Here is an 18,207-nt window from a genome sequence, read left to right as displayed (position 1 = left end):
TTATGATCGATCTAGTCACCACAATCTCTGGTAAAGCTGCCAATTTTATTTTCCCCTCCAAGTGATTCATGTGATTAATGAGAAATGGCGATTACGTCTAGTTAGTACTGAAGTGATAGAAGCTAGCTGATTCTGTTCCTGGCAACTAAAAGGTGTCAAATAACCGAGGACCCAGGACACAACGCATTTCTCATAGCGGTATTTTCCTTAAGAGAAGGCGTTTTAAAACTAAAATCCAAAACATTTTTCCCTTTACTATTATTGTTACAAGGTTTGTACAAACGGGGTTATTGCTGTACATCTGTTACTGTTACTGAAGTTATGACCTGGTTAAAAACATTTTTGGACCTAGTGTGATTGGACTATTTTACAAAGTACAGTACTGCCATTACAAAGAATAAAGGCCACTGGTAACATTTATTATGACTTCAGTAGTTTATCAAACAGGGAACTTCATGACAACCAAATGAATAGACTTGCTCTAATTATAAAACTCCTTAGGCTATACATTATTCTGAATGTACAAGCACACAAGATTAACTGCACTATTTACAACAAAGAGACCACTGTTATTTCTGTCAGACGGGTATATTTCTAAAAATACAATTCATTTTAAGAAATGTTTTGCCTCTCATTTATAAATTCTCTGTTTCCACGGGACTGGATGTGTGAAAAAAAACATGAATCCCATGCCTAGAGCAACCAAATCCATTCATCACCGTTGAATGCCATTTTAATTTTACTGTCAAATCCTTTGAGCGTCTCCCTATAATCACTTAGCAAAATGAAAACAAAGCAGTTCAGAGTTTGATTCAGATGTTTAATAATAATAATAATAATAATAATAATAATAATAATAATACTCTAGAGAGTTGTTTGGTAAAAAATTGTAAATAATTGAGGACTTCTGTTTGTTCATTGGGCCTACTCATATACCACACTGGCTTTTAAACAAAGCAATGATGTGATACTGCAAATGTTTTGTGATCAGATGAGACAGAATTGGACCTTTCTGGTCTTAATGCGAAATATTACATGTCCCAAAAACCATCACTGACTCGATCAGCACCTTCTCTGCTGTCAAGCATGGTGGCAACAGCTTTACGTTTAGGGGCTGCTTGTCATTGACAAGGACTGAGAAGCTAGTCATAACTGAGGGGAAGATGGATATGCATATTGATGCAAAAATCTGACTCAGGCCTGAGGTCCTTACTCCAGACCTGGCTTGAGAGAGTTTTCAGGAAATGGCCGTTCTCATTTCTATTAAACTGATCTCAGACCTTTACCAAACAGAGCTGTGACTCCTTGCATCCCTAGATTTAGAATATTTTTTACAGTGAGAATGGTGGGGCTTGCCAGTTTTCTTGGAGATTAAAGTAACAGTGTGCATCATTTTCTTTGGTCAACTGTTAAATTTGGTCAACTGCTAAATTATCTATGTGGTGCAGTTCACATTACAGCTTAATTTTTTTCTACAAAAAAAAAATAAACATCATGACTAATTTGCCTGAAATACACTGCAAGGACTTTTGAAACCACAGAAGGCAGTTTCAAATTAATCTGGCAAATTAGTAGTTCTACATTTACAATAATGAGTCATGTAGTTAAATGTGGGGCAGATATTTTTGCACTCCAGCTTTTTTATATTTAATTTAAGCATGAGTGGTGCAACTATTTATGTAAAAAAAAGCCAAGTGTCAAAGCTTTCAGCTCTAGTTTACAATTAATTGAATTCAAATCGATTCAATCTGATGTCCTCTAAAATATTTTGAATTATCTTAGATGACATCTGTCCCAAAAATTGTGAAAATCTGAATATTACTGATGTCTTAAATTGAGTATTTATTTTACTTGTAGCACATCACGTCCTCTGAAATTCAGTGTGAGATTCAGCACAAGAAGATGATCCTAGACAAATTACTGCAGCTGAACAAAAGTATAATAAAACTCCTCTTTCAACAGTGAGTTTCAGAGTGAGGTTGCAAGTGAAAATGATACAGACACGCATCTCTGATTAAAGCTCTACAGTTAATACTAACCTAACTTTAAATCTAACCCTTGAACCTACACTCCAATTACTGTACTTATTACAAAACCTAGTCAGCACCATTTTTATTTGGGTGAAAAATGTTTTTTTACCATAAAGTGTCAAGAAACAGGTGCTAGTTTTGTAATTTATAATTAACTCAAGGTTTTGATTAAATTTTACAGTAACAAAAAATGCCTCAGGTACTGTATGGTTAAAATAGGGTAAAACATGTAATAGCTGCAGTATGTTTATTAAGAATTTTTATTAGTTTTTTCTTCTGACCTTAAGTAAAACAGAAAAATACCCAAACAATAAGTCTCACACTGTCAGCACCATATTTACTATTAGGTAGAAATACAGTAGATGTACAGTGATTGGACTGCTTAACTATATGCCTCAAACAAGAAGAGTAATATTTCATATTTCTGGATACTCACAGTTCATTTGTAAACACTGTCTAACAAGCTGGTTGTTGAAAGTCTAGAGGTCATAGATACTGTAGATGAAAACACAAAAAAGTGATTGATTTGAATTACTAAGTTACTGCAAGTGGAATTGTAATGCTATATATCAATTTCTTCCCAAACTGAATATTGGACCTATTTTGAACCAAAACAAAAAACACACACACTAACACACGTCTATAGTAGTTAACCCTGGCAGCTAACCCTGTAGCTACTGTACACGTCTTAGTTAATTCCCTCTAAAGTATTATTTTTGTCATCACATTACAGTCTATTGATGGGATGGACTGCCATCCTGTATCTTTGCCTTGCAACCCCTGCTTGCCAGGATAGGCTCCAGTGCCCCGGGACTCTGAATTGGATGAAGAGGTTATAAAATGGATGGATGGACAATTCCATTGAATGTGTTTACACGATGTTACACCCATTGGGGGAAAAGGTTTTGTGAATTGATATCAGAAGTTTTAAAGTAAGAATCACAAGTGGGTCTGCCTTTTTACAATATATTACCGGGAGATTTAAAAATAGCGCACAAGTCCATTTCTACAAAAACGTCTTACCTCAAACAACGCTGTAGGTCTGAAGCAGCACAGATCTCAAAGAGAAGAAGAACATATTTGAAAATATTTTTGGAAGAAACAACACTTCCAGGAGACTTGTGGGAGTTTGTTTTCTATTTACAAGTCTCGGAAAGCTTCTCTTCAACGTGGCTGCTGGTCCATTTTGTTAGAATACAAGAGGTGACAAAGAGGGGACCAGTTAGGCTGATTATGCCTATGTGGTTTCTAGCAGATAATAGATCCAAGTATCTAATCCAGTCGTTCCTTGAACTGATTATAGATTATTATTATATGTATTGCTACGACTATATTGGTCCTGAATCCACATCACAGGAACTCGCTATTATAAGTATTCAGTATTTTTAACAGGTCCAAAAAAATAAATGCAAAGCATGTACAAGTTCTCATGGAAACAATCAGGAAGAATTAAAATGATGCCTGTAATATCTTCTTTGTTTTTGCTCCCACTGACAGGTGTAAGAAAACTATAATACAGGGAAACCAGTAATATAGCAAACTCAAGACTGCTTCTTTGGTAGAGAGATGGATTATTTATCTGTGCACCGAATCCTCCTCTACTTTCTGACAGGGAAAATTCTTGCACGATGATGGCTGTGAAAATCAGAGCATCTTTTATTGTTCCACTGCTTAATTTATCTGAGGAGGTATCTTTATGCTGACAGTGAGTCATAAAAAGTAAAACAAGATTGAGGATTTTAATTTGAACAGATGGTAAGAAGGCATGGTTGTCAGTAAATGCTAAACCAAGAAAAAAATGCAGTTGGGTCTTCCCTTTTTATATCTAAATATCTCAGAAGCTGAAAAACTCAGTAGACCGGAACAACATTTAATAATTGGGAAGCAGAATTAGATATTGAACTGGAAAGAGAATATAAATAATTCAGAAGCAGAAACCTTGCTACTGTTTGGAATTAAATCTGTCTATATTCCAAGAGAGATAAAAATGAGATGCACAAAAATACAATTGGACACATGGCTGAAAAAACACTTAAATATAATTCATTGTCTGAATGAATGTAACTCATGTAAATTCTCAACCTGTTTGACTCGCATAGATTTCTAGCATTCCAAAACCTACTTTGATTTATATTTGTACATATATTATATATTTGTGCTTGCTTAATCACTTAAAAAGGAAAAATAAGAGCAGTTATTTAATCAGATAATAGAACTGTATCAATTATTTAACTTTTAAGGCACCACATCAATAACACATTACAAAGCTTTTAGGATGACTTTCTTTGGAACATTTATAAACCATGACTGCACTTAATGGCCTTTTTTTGGAGAAAGCAAACTGGAAAGCATAAAAGGGTTAAGAATGTGAAATGGAGTTTGACTTTAGTCGACAAAGTTTATTTTCCATTCACTGTACAAATATCTATCAGCTCTGCTAGCAATTTTTCACAGTAATAACGACAGCTGAAACATCTGTTGCAATCAATGGTTTCTTTCAAAATATTGTATTCTCTTTGCAATCTGTGTCAAATTCTTCATGCGAACATCAAGCCTTACACATTATCATTGAGTTTTAAGGTGGGGAGTGTGGAAGTAATGCATAGTGACTCACGTTAGATATGCCTTATGTTTCAATCATGTGCAAAGCTTATGTAGGAGAGAAGATTTAGGTATTTCTTCCTGTTGCTAATAACCAAATAGCTGATTATCTTTCCTAACTTGGAAAAACCGAAGGTGCGAACAAACATTTCTTTTCACCTTTCACAATCCTTCACTTATGGAATAGGTTGGCACTACACCCTAATGTTGACCTATTATCCTAATCTTGTAATCTAACAATACAGTAAGTGATACAGTATCTAAGGACAGATATAGGAAGAAACAAATATTTGAGACACTATTCATCCATGTATCGTGAACATCATTCTCCCACAACTGTTTATTAACAGTAATGTAACTTAAAAAGCTGTGGTATTATTTTTAGAATCACTAACTACTGTATATACTGTACCCTCTCAGCAGCATGAAATTAATCAAAACAAAAACTATTGATTTAAGAGTTTGTACAGTACCTTACTCACCTCTCCCCTCCCCCACTAAAAAAATAAACAAAGACCAGAAATCCAGAGGACACACTGCTTTGCACTGTGGCCCACACAATGGTGATAAATGACAGGAGTCCTGTGTGTTGTTTTTAATAAAAGCAATGCACGGAATTACTTCTGACCGTGTTGCAACCTCTGAGAGGAAACGATGACTGACCCCCAACCTAGGCAAGGGCCCATAGGAAATAAAAGCTACAGAAGGACACACTGCTGGAGTCAAGGTAAGATTGAAATGGAGAAGCTGAGTGTTTATAATGGGTAAAGTAGCCAGGAGCTGCTTCCCCAGGAAACAAGGCAAACCAGAAACTGAAAGTATTCATGTCTATTATAAGGCAGAAAAATGCCACTCGGGGCTCATTTTACTGAAATATGTGACAGCCTATAAAACCGCAACCCAGTCATATCAACAGATCGTTAAATGCTCAACTGTAGCTAAACTTTCTCACAGCTTAGCTCCTGTAGAGTTGAGCTGTTATGATTTTCAAAAGGTAGAAACTCTGAAATAAAAACAATCTACGATGCCCTGTGGTTGTAATTACCGAAGCAACATTTTAATAGGACTTGGATTTGATTTAAGAAAAACATTTTCAGCACATTTCAGGATTTAGCATGACATTTGAAAATTATGATTCTTCATTTCACTAAACTCACTACGATACTTCTGCATTGACCTACAGTAGGAGAAAAGCTTGAACAGCAAATAATTTGAAAAGAAAAAACTATACAGAACACAAATAACTGAGGGCAAATTAAGGTGTGATAACACGAAAAAACAAACAACCCTTCCCCTTACATGTTCCACTATACAGTACACAACATAACATGTTCACTATACAATAACATCAATTTCAGCTCCATCTGCTTCAACACAAACAAGAAAGTTTAAAAACAGACACAAGGCCTAACTACACTTTTAAAGTAATTAAAGTAATAAAAAAAACCTTTAGATCTCAGTACAGAGCGGTGCAATTTCCAGATAGAAAAAGATGGCACGAATGAGATATGAAAAGTTATTGGTGCCATATTCAGTACAGTACATATATTATTGGGTGTTATATATTGTGTTTATAAAGCTAATTGACCTTTGCAGAAAACTAAATTCTGAAAACTTTGCCATGGGCTTTGCTACAAACAAGAACAGGACTGCGACAGTACACACCACATCTGAATTGGAGAAGTCGTATCCTACTCGCTGGTGGACACTGGTGATGTTAGTGCCCTCTAGTGTGCATAACTGTCATGGATACCAATACGTTTACATGCTTCTTTGATTTAATTTAAGATATCAATACAATCAAAAGAGTCTGTTACGTGTTATCATAGTTGCTGTGTATTTTATGGCTTTGCTTTCACTTACTGTAGACAGTTTAAGAGCCTTTAAGATAAGATACAAAAAGTATTTTATTTGAACGACTTACTGTACGTTGGCGATCATACAATTTTAAATTACTGTATCATTTGATTTATTTATACCATTCTGCATTTTACAGTCCAGCTTTAAATGTAATGAATCTAAGGGTCTTGGTTAAACTGAAATAATTTACTGCAATTTCAGTGATCCATTGTGCGGAGAGATGGCTGTAAAGATGCCTTGATCTTTTTAAGATTTCAAGCAAAACAAGTGCACATGTTAGTTTTTAAATACAAATGAAGAGCTGCTTGACCCAAAACAAGATAACACTTTTCGCCCCACGGACAGCTTACTTCAACACTCTGGTTTGATTCAGTATCCATTTTACAAAAGAAAACGGCTTTTGTTAATTACAGAAAAAATGTGGATTCACTGTACAGCTGCTCTCCAGGCGGTAAATGGCTAGTAAGAGTATGATCAAAGGTTTATCCGCAGGTCTATAAAACTGTGTCAGACCCAGGCCGGGAGCTGAAGAGGCAGGGCCGATAAGCGTTGTCAAACCAAGGTAACCGATAGACAGCTGGGGTTCATTTGGGAAAAATTTCTGATGTGTCTGGAGCACACTTTCGAGAGAAACGGCCAGAACAGCAGCCGTAGCTGTCAACTCTAACCAGAGTTCCGCGTATTGACAGAGCACACAGCATCATAAGGGGAAAAAAGGAACTGCGAACTTGACTTTTACACACCGAGTGGTTTTTTTGTTAGTATTTTATTCAGGAACTTTGAGGAATTCAGGAGTTGTTTTTTTTGCATTTGTAAAGCTGCTCTGACACAAAGTGTTAACCAATAACCATGAGAATTACACCCTTTAAAATGCTGAGTTACAATATTTTATTTCTTCTCCATCGGAAGAAAAACACATTTAAACTAAAAACCTCCGATAGTACTTGCATTCCCATCACTCATGAGAACTCCACATTCCTCAAACATCTCCATTCCCAGTCCTCGAAGCGAACTACAGCGTGACTACAGTCACTTTACGTGACTGCAAATCCTTACTTAAAGCGAAATAAAATTTGAAAACGACAAGCTTGTATATCCGGGGGGGCTTATTGGCCTTATTTTCATAGCGGGTAGCTGTTCCACATCCTCATTTCTTGTAAAAAATCCCCCTGTGTTTGGATATATCAATACAGTTTCCATTTGTTAGTTTCACTGTTCTGAATTAGTCTACTAGGTTGACTTAGTTAATCCCTCAGAGGATTGAGTAATACTTGAGTCACATCCACTCAGTCTGCTCTGTTCAAGTCTGAGTTTTTTGTCTATCAATGTGGGATAATTCAATCCGGGGATGTACAGTACAGTATCTGTAAAGAGGGAATACTACATTATGAAGGTCTTTTTTAATTCCAGAATTTCAACATGTACTGTAATTTCTAAGCTAAAAGATTTCCTTATGGACATAATTGAATGTACACTAGTCCAACTTTTTCCCTCGGCATTGAAGTAATAATGGTTTGCCTAGGCATATTCAGACAGTCACATACTGTACACGTACTGTAGCAGTAACCATTTAGAATATTAATCTACTGTAGTTAACTCCAGTGTGGTGTATAACATTACTTATCCAGTAAAAGAATTATCATTGACCACTTGTGAACCAGTACCACAATACCAGTTCAATTAGTGTCCCGTTCAGGGCTAAATAAAGATGAATTTCTCAAGTTGGTAAAACTAAGAGAGATCCGTATTTTCTCTAAATAAAACAAGAGCTTTATAACCCACTGTACTTGTTGCTAATGAGAATGCTAGGTCACCCTTCTACAAGACTTTACACTCTGTTTTCTGTCAAGTACGATCATTTAAACCCCCAAAACAAAAATAACTACTTCTGGAAAAATGATGAACCCTGAAGAAGTCAGTGCAGGACACGCACAATTGCCTAACAAGGAAAGGAAAGACTAACATAGCATCGGCAAATGTCTCTCTGCAATCTTCCGTTTCCAGCTCAAATTAGTCTAATATAAATGCAAGAAAAAAGTTCAGTCACGCGGCACTGATGTAGCTAATGGCAAATGCAATCAACCATTTAATCATGCAATAATTTCTTGTTTCGTTGCATTCTACTTTACTATCAATTAATTACGAAAACTGAATTGGAAATAGTTTCACGGTAAAAAAAAAACATCTGAAGCAAATAAAAACTGCAGAGTGCTGGAAGGGGAATAAGAAAGCAGTCAAATACAGTTTGCCACAATACCATCATCCTTTCATTTTCTTACCACTTTTATCTAATACAGGGTCACAGGCTAGTCGGAGCCTATCCCAGCAAGCAACAGGCACAGGGCAGGATGCACCCTGGACAGGGCGCCAGTCCATTAGATAGACAAAACCATCAAGATGCTACAAATGCCCGTGTTATCATAAGATCCCTGCTTCCCATGTCACTAGTTAAAGACTTGCTAATCTCCGCGGTGGACTGGACGACTGCAGTTTTCCAGTCAAGACAGGGAAAAAGGCACAGACAACTACAGGTGGTAAGGCTTGGAGGGACTCATTGTAAGATTGATGTATATTGTGCAATAAAGTTTATTTTGTTAAAAAAAGACTTACTGATCACAAGTAACATCACTGACATTTCAGTCTCCCTGTTATTGTCAGATATGGGTTCTTTTTTACCTTGCTGGTCTCTTTTTTTTGCAGCATGTCAGTCCTCAGCACAACGGTCTTAAGAGCAATCATCTTGGGGATAAACTACTGAAAAAAAGTTTTGCAACCAGCTTCTATGGAAGTACTCATCAATTATCATAATACAGATTGTTCCTGTTTGTTCCTGTGAGCTACTAACATTAAACTATTTTATTATCAACAATATTAACATTGTTTAGTAGCTCAAAACCTACAGTATAATTGGTGATTAACAATACTGTTGTGCTCCTTAGTTAAAAAGAGTTAAAAAATATGTGTTGTGTTAGCAGACCAGGAAGGATGGGGTTTAAAAGGGGAAGAGTTTTTTAAACTGAGAACGAGAGACCTTCTGGGGGAAAAAAGGCTGGAACAAGTTATCCAGCCATCTTGTTGAAGCCAATACTCTTTCAAGAAACAGCTGGAAGAGAACTTTAGATCAATTCACTCTTACTAGCCAAACTATCTAATTGGATTGAATGGTCTCCGCACATCTGTGATCTTTTTTAGTTGATAGTTACTGCCTTGTCTTAATGAGCTCCCAAAGCTGTTTAGACCTTTTTCTCCAGTCTTCTCCAATGTGAAAGTCTTGAATTGTGGTATTTGTTCAAAGTAATTATGTGTTATTCACATAATCACATAAAGCAGTTATGTTCAATTTGAGCATTCTTCACATTTCATGCTAGTATGTGTTGTTTTAAAAAAATGGAAAAAAGACAAATGCTTTCACCTTATAACCACAGAATCAAAGAGACATTAAATATGCTTGATGTGAAGAAAAAAGGAGTTTCATAATTACCTGTATTTCTTCACATACAATATTAAGTCACAAGAAAATGGGTCTCAATGGACGCTGAATCGCTATGATTGCAAAAGTAATCGGATATGATTGCAAATGGAATTATGTAATGCATCCTCATATCAATCATAAAACACGCTACAGTGTGGCAGCCTATATCAAAATTACTGCCCCGATGGGACAATTGTGTGATAACTACAGAATATAATTTGGAAACGAAATGAACAAAACATTCACAAATGCAGGACAGCTCAAAAATCAAGAAACATTTTTTTTCTTTCCAGTAATTTCAAAACTTGCATTGACTTAGTTTATCACATAAAATCATTTTCTCATATTTTGTAATGCATAAATATTTCATTTCAAGGCTTATGTTAAAATAAAGCACTTTGTAATATAAAAAATTTCAGTGCCATTCCAGCAAGTAAAACAAAACATTACTTGTAACCTATATCCCTAATTAAAATTCCCGTGTGAAATAATAATGGTTGGTGAAATGTGTTGGTGAAAAGTGCAATAACGAATAGGCTGACATCACTGTCTTGAGTAGTTTTACATATGAACGGCATTTATCTGCTTTCAAGAGAGACAGTTTAATATTATTTTAACTAAAAATGAAAGCTTAAAGGAAATACTAATCATTTAAGAACGTACAAGTGCTGTAAGAATGCATGAGCAGCAGTGGAATTCTTGAAATTTGAGGTTCCCCAGTTAATATTACTGTATAAATCATAAGGAATCATAAAATAGTCATTTTATCAGAGAAACTTACATCCTAGCTTAAGACAGAAGGGCAATATCGAACAGGGAAAGAAGGATATACTACTAATCAAAAGTACCTGCATATATTCAGCAAAGATTGGCATTTTAAGCATTGTGCTGCACAAACTAAAATCAAAACATATGTTTAAGATTTATCTTGTTTTTTATATCATTTATCCACTTATTAAAATAGAGGAAATAAGATCCTTTTTTAATAAAGAAAATATGCACATCACTAAATTATTTCACCCAGTAATATTCTGAATCCCCTTTATCCTTAGAGGGTGGCTGGTAAGGGCACTAGGCCCAGAGACACCTTGGATGGGACACCTATCTAGCACAGAGCACAAACACAATCACATGTCAGCCATGAGATTAGAAAAAAAAAAACAAGGGCAAGTATTACTGACAAAATGGGCATTCACTTTCATTCAATACCCCGTCGTCTACATGCTATATACTGCCAGTTCTGTACAATGTAGCGTTCTATATTATGGTGTCACTTGCATGGTTGTAGAAAAATAACATCACTGGAATGTGAAACAAGTTTAGTACATGAAAAATGGGAGAGAAAACAGATTTCGAGGAAACTATTTTTTTTTATCTTACTGAGCTGTAGTTGCACTCATAAGCCTCCTACAGGAAATATATATTTCACAACTCCCAGGGACTAACACATGGAGCCTGTTTACACAGCATATCACTGACACACCACCTATCAGAGCAGTCGGAGGAGCAGGATCACAGGCCCTGTGACTCATCTCTGGCAGGTTCACTGGAATTTTTTAATTTTTTATCCTCAATAAATTCAGCACTAGTCACAGAAATGTTTCCAATACAGAAATTTAAGCCAAACAAGCACAAAGGCATTATTCAAATAAAAGAAAAGCGGCACAAAGCCTGTCATTTCCTTGCCAGTGTTCGATAATGGTGAGCTGAATCATCAAGATATCTAAACGAGTTTGGTGCCCGTCCAGACACTTCTACCCTTCCCCTTTAATTCTGAAGCTGGCTGTTGAGATGTCATATCTTTCAAAGAAAACGGAGTTACTCTTTCCCAAACATAAACTAATCCAAACATTCTGCACGGCCATTTCATACAGTCTGCTCTTGACAAACAACAGGTAAAAATAGAGATCCAATCTGTCCTCATCAATAAGAAGACAATTCACCCAATCGGATCATTGCCTTGCCCTTCTTGATCTTTCCCAGCACACACCTTTGACTGATGCCAAAAACTCGCAGTCACTTTACCAAGCTTACTTTTGTGCTCCTTCCATTACCAACATAATGCTCAACAGCAGGGTCCACAATAAGAAGCCCATCTGTACCAGTTAGAAGCAACACTGCAATGCTAAAGTGAAGCTTGTTCTGTAGGCTCAAGTACTCTAAGAAAGACAACCCAACCAGAATACCATTCAGACAGGCCTGAGAGACAGCTAGCCACCCTCAAAGAAGAACTGTATTTCAGATCTTCATGGTCTTTCGCTGTACTGGGTCTCTTGGTTCAATTCTGGACCTCGGGGGCTATCCGAGTGGAATTTGTATGTTCTCTCCGTGTTCACATGGGTTTTCTGTGGCTACTCTGGTTTTCTCCCACAGTCCGGTAATATACTGGTCCTGTAGATTAACTGGCTTCTGGGGTGTGAGTGTGTGTGTTTGTGTGTGGCCCTGCGATGGTCCCGTCCAGGGTGTTTCCTGCCTTGCGCTGTTGCTTGCTGGGATCGGTCCAGCTCTCCTAGATGGAGTTGGATGAAGCTGTCAGACAATGGATGGATGGATGGATGGATGTTCTGCATGGAATGGGGGAAGTGAGCGAGGAATACCCCCTCCATAAGAAAGAAGAAAGCAGGCGAAGGGATGCCTCTGCCAGAAAAATGAAAACAGACAAGGACCCTGCTTTCCATAAAATGAATTAAGAGGCCCCCTCCTGAAAAAAACATATTACATGCCTCCTTGAGCAACATAATGTAGCATAAAGGGGCTGACAACTTTGCACGTTTTTGAAGAATGGGCAGCTTTTTAAAATGCAAAGGAACAAGGTTTACTGCACGCTGATAAGAGAAGAAAAGAAACACAATGTTTCGGCTGTGGAGCCGTCTTCACCTGAAGAAGGCGCCACAGCCGAAATGCTGTGTTTCTTCTCTTTTCGGCATACAGTAAACTTTACTAGTATGCTGAAAAGTAGCTACCTATCTACTAGCTACCTCGGGTAGTAGCTACCCGAATCAAAGACATTCACACCATTATGCCTATCAGCTCATGGGGTGCTTCATTCAATGTGTCACAGTGGTCAAACACTGAAGAAATCTGATTGTGTGTGTGGTCATGTCTGCAGGGACACTAACACTTCCATTTTTCTTGTGAAGTGTTTCTATACAGGCTTCAAGAGTGGAAAAGATTAAATGATGAATTATCCTTGCACATCATCTGTGACATCTGTGAAGAAATGAATTGCTATCTGCTAAGCCCATTTTTAGAGCTAAAATGTCCAGAAAAGATTTATTCTTTTCAAGTTGCAGCAGTTTATTCTTAGTAGACGCCTTTCATGTTCAGGAATAGAGGTGGTAATAAGTGTTACTAGCTACCCAGTACGTCTCCCTTTTTGTGACACTTAACATTCATAAGATTGCAAACCGGTTCTGGCTAGAAACCAAACACTTGGTCTTGTTTCACAGAAGTATCAAACAGCACGATGGAGACCGTCTCTTCAATTCAAGGCCAATCTATAAGTGAGGGGGAAAGAAACTGGAGAAAAAAATGTAAGCTTTAATTTAAAACAAACAAAGGAATACATCAACCACGCATCACTGAACCTGACGTATGCAATTTATTTAAAACAAAGCACAGTGCCGTTTTGAAGGCTAGATTTAGTGATGTAAAATATAGCTGACAAAAGATGGCTGAAGAAATGCAGTAATAAATGCAAAGTGTTTTGTGAATATAGTATCATCGGCACACACATAAACAGATGACATTTCAACATGTAAAATCAGCACAAGATAAATTCATATAAATCAAATATGACATCTCTGTTACAGGCTTAGCTCCTTAATTCATTATTGTGTCCCACCCTTATGGCTGTCAACACAAAACAAGCTCATAAAATGATCATCAAATGAGGATTTTGAAGCATGTCCAATAATAGTGCGATTTAAAACAAGAAGCCAACATCAAAATTCAACTTGAGTGACATTAAACTGTGGGAAATGCCAAGTTTAGATCAAATCCAAAAAGAAGAACACTATATACTGCACCTCGTACATAAAATCTATATAAACACAACAGGACAAACATTTGGAAGCTATGAAGGTTATACTATGTTACCAGTGCTGAGGACTGCATGGCTTAACGGTACATTGCAAATTTCAAATCATAATTCATTAAAATATCAACTAAACATTTCAATTAGTCTAGCAGGAGCTACTATTTCCTCATTGATTCCAAGTTTTCCTCCATGGTACAGAAGTCAATAGCAGTCAAATCACAAAATCGGTCACTTTGCCATTTTTCAATTAGAAAATGGATGGATGGATTTATTAAGTCCGTTGTTTAGGGATTACAAAGATATAAAAGGGAAGTAAACAATGCATCTGAAAGTTGACAAGAGGCCACATCAGAGACCATTTGATGAGGGTATGCAACAGCCCTCATCACAGGCAACAATAGCTCAAAAGCTCAAGCCCTCATCTAGAAAAGAAAAAGGCCTCCAGGTTGCAGTCACCTGATTTCAAGTCAAATGACACGACAATAGAGTTGAGCCGAAAAGGGTTTGTAAGACACAAGGAAAAGGGGGCCCTTTGTCACCTCGAGCCTGTTTGATGAATAACATTTACAGATGCTGCTTTGTGCTTTTCTAAGGGTTCACTGGCAGACAGTTACATTTCCTACCATTGATGCTCAATAAAACAGCATTTTTAATTTGATGTTTTTTCCCCATTATGCTTCCAAACATCACAGTTATTTTTCATGTGTTTTGCTCCACTGCAATATTTGTGCCACTTTTCTTCTCTCCGTTCTCAGACCTCAAATAAAGCTAAAATAAAAAAAGAGAAAAACGTTGTTTTGTTTTCCACACCCAATTTTCTGTCCAGCTTGATCTGCATCTTTACGCTCTCAGAAATACTTTCTGCTGATTAAGAACATGCTCTGCTCAGGAGGAAACCTCATTTTTTACAGCTCTGTAACAGAACTTTGCAGCTCTTAGCCATGCTTAGAATATGCCATCTTACTCTGCAGTACATTGCTTTGGGTCTATGCTGCATCACAGAGCACACTTGGGAAAAAACAGGCCCTGTTAAGCAGCTTGAGAGGAGTCATATTAGGTTCCAGGACAGAAGAGCCAGAGTGAGAGGAAATCAGTACCCAGCAGTGAGCACCGGTGAATGAGAGGCTGGTCAATGACTGAAGCCATCCAGCAAGAACGCTGCAATCGCTCTTGCTGAATGTCACGAAGAGGTCAAGGAAAAATGAGAGTACAGAGTGTGCAAGCAGACAGCAGTGCAGCAGTTAAAACTCTATAATATATGACGGAATGCTCGTCAATCATTTTCTGAGGGAGCTGAGCCTTACTTGTGCTGGCGTGAGATGGTTTATAACCATGCTGCAATACATTTCAAGAACTGTCCTGGCTGCCCATTTGACGACATGATCACAAATTTTGGAAAGAGCAAGAAAACCTGACAGAAAAGGGAGTCGTTTTTAGGGGAAAAGGTGGCCCAGTCTGTTGTGACTGCATGTCTATTTGTTATTCAAGTGTAAAGAGTTTTGTCTCAGCTCCTGAGCTGCCTTAAGTATATTCAATAATCTGATACCACATATTAACATATAGAGGTATTTGTAAAGTAGAGCACAGACTTCATTTATTTGCTTTTTGGCATTTTTGCTTTTATCCACAGTGACACAATCCTTTATGTTACAGGGCTGTCCAGTCCTGGTCTTGGAGGGCCAGTGTGTCAGCAGGTTTTCATTGCAACTCAGCTCTTAACGAGACAAATCAGCTCATCACTGCTGTAATTAGATCAATCGAACAGCTTCTCCCAGCAGCAGGTTGAAGAGCAGGTGCTCCTGCTTCGAAGAGACCTAGAAAACCTGCAGAAACACTGGCCATCCTGGATCAGGATCAGAAAGCTTTGCTCTACAATCCCCTATTTTTGCTACATATAAATTCTGGAAGCTGTTTTTATAGATGGGTTTGCTGGAGCAATCTGAGTCAAAGACATTACTCATGGATACTGCAAGTGTCGTCTCCTAGGGTTTGAACCCACAACATATTAATCTAAATAGGTTCTAATGTAATCTTATTAACCTATTAGTCCACAGCCTTAACCAGACATAATAGCACTCTTTTAATCCTTTATTGTAGATCACAACCATTTTTGTGATTCAGGTAAGAATTAAAAGACTGATTCCCCCTGGCTGTTATTTCATCTTTGGCTCAGCAGAAACACAAAATTATGAAAGTTTTCATTTTGGCCACAGACCTATACAGAGGAAACCAAGTACATTCATCCATGATAAGGCTAAGCCTTAAAAGAATGCCATTTCAAAATTACAGAATTAAAAATGTACTGTAAAGAAAGCAACTTTTAAGCACTAAGATGGTGCTTGAATTCTATACACTAAATCTCATCTGAGTAATGATTTTTTTATTGTACTGACCATATAATTTACGGTATGGCAATGTAAATTTATAGTTTACACTAATTGGCTGTTCACATTTAGTTTTTGGAAAGCTGGTAGTGGACAGTACATATTGTCTAAAAGCTCACTACATCTTTAAACCAAAGGAAATTACAGATGACTTAATATGCAATTATATTACAAATGCAGACATTTATTTTAAAGTGGAGCTTGATTTATAAATATGAAATTATGCATCTCTGAGGGAGTTACTAAAAATGGCTTGCAGCACAACACAGATTACAACACTGACTCTGCACCAAGTCCTCCTACTCCAGGTAAGCAAAGGGGAAGGATCTTTAACACTGCAAATGCTAATTCCATGCAAGAATCAAAGAGCATTAGACTATATTTAGAAATGCTTTATGAGGTGAACTTCAAGACATTTTGCAGTAACCCCATCTGACATGCGTCTTTATACTAATTAACTATCAAGGCAGATGATGAATTAGTAAAGGTTATTAAGGCTACTGCACTTGGGAAGAGTAGCTATAAATTATTTTGCATAACTGACCTATTACTGCAGGATTAAATGGATATTCCTAAACACAAATCAAACAAATGTGGACAAGTTAAACATCTGATCTTTTGAGCAGTTTGAAGTATATATTAATTATGATGCCTATGAATCTAAACTAATAAAACCTTAGAATTTGGCAAAGGAAGAACAGATTTAAAAGGTCTGTAATAACACAATATTCCAATATTAAGAATAAGTTATGTTTCTTTGGGTGAAAATGTTTCTAAAGATAAAAGTCGCATGAAACACTACCTTCAGGTATAATGAACTTGACAGCACATTTTAGATCCAATAGACCTACAGTAGGCTTTAATCTACCAAAATCAATAACTGGGAATGTACTGTGACCAAACCCGGGGACAGAGGAGTACTGTATACCCCAGTTTATCTTATTCCTCCCAATTTTAAAACTTTATTTTACTTAGAAATTCTTCTTCTGTTGTTTGGTCTAATTCAACATTTCCTAGACCTGTGTATAGTGACCTGGAACACTACTCTTAAATTTGGGGTGAGAGTATGTCACAGTGGCCTTGATGGAGCACTGCCTGCCCTGGGGTAAAACATGGAGCCTTTCCTACTGTATGAGTTTATTTTTTTCCTCCACTCCGCTCTTACCAGGTCTTAAAGAAAAGTTACCACTGAGATAAGATGTATAAAAGATTTTTCTTTCAACCCTATAAAACAGACAGAGGATTTTCTAATAAAGAATAACAACCATCTCTATTTACTTTAGGAAGTCCAAAGTAATTTGATCAGGAAAATATTTGGAATTTTTTTCAAGAAATCCCATCACACTTTATCCGTGCTGGATATTTAACATTTGTAAAACTGAGGCTGAAATGCACAGTTTTATTGTTGTAAAAGTCTTAAATATTCTCCTTACCAACATAATGAAGCCAATGACACTACAGTATGCAAATATGAGGTTTGTTATATATATATTAATGCACTGTAGTCTGTCAGAATTCATTAGGAATGTGTGCCCATTACTAAAAAGTGTGACTGAAATATGACATTTTAACTTTGTGAATGCAAACATATAGAGAGTGATTTTAAAAGCCTTTTACTTCAATGCAAAATCTTCTTTTTTAAAAAGAGCTGTGAGGAACATTTCCATGCAGACAAATTCCCCAGGCCTCAATTCAACGACATACTGACCTCTGACCTCTGAGTGCAACCTCTGAATTTTGTCTCTTGAATTTTCTTTTGGTCAGGAACACGAAGGTCTGAAAATCACTTTCGGCGGAACTATTGCATTGCCTGTCCTTTTG

At 36.9% G+C, this 18,207-nt stretch overlaps 1 protein-coding gene across 3 annotated transcripts in view; it reads right to left on the bottom strand.

Moving 5' to 3' along the window:
- The window catches only part of LOC148651071 (oxidation resistance protein 1A-like), a 171,978-nt gene that overhangs the window by 68,628 nt on the left and 85,143 nt on the right, over window positions 1-18,207 (bottom strand). The gene's annotated exons all lie outside the window — the stretch shown is intronic.

Source organism: Lepisosteus platostomus, chromosome 12, assembly GCF_059453375.1.
Source record: "Lepisosteus platostomus isolate fLepPlt1 chromosome 12, fLepPlt1.hap1, whole genome shotgun sequence".
NCBI lineage: Eukaryota > Metazoa > Chordata > Actinopteri > Semionotiformes > Lepisosteidae > Lepisosteus > Lepisosteus platostomus.
The sequence above is the reverse complement of the archived record's forward strand: the minus strand, read 5'-3'. Positions and strand labels throughout refer to the sequence as shown.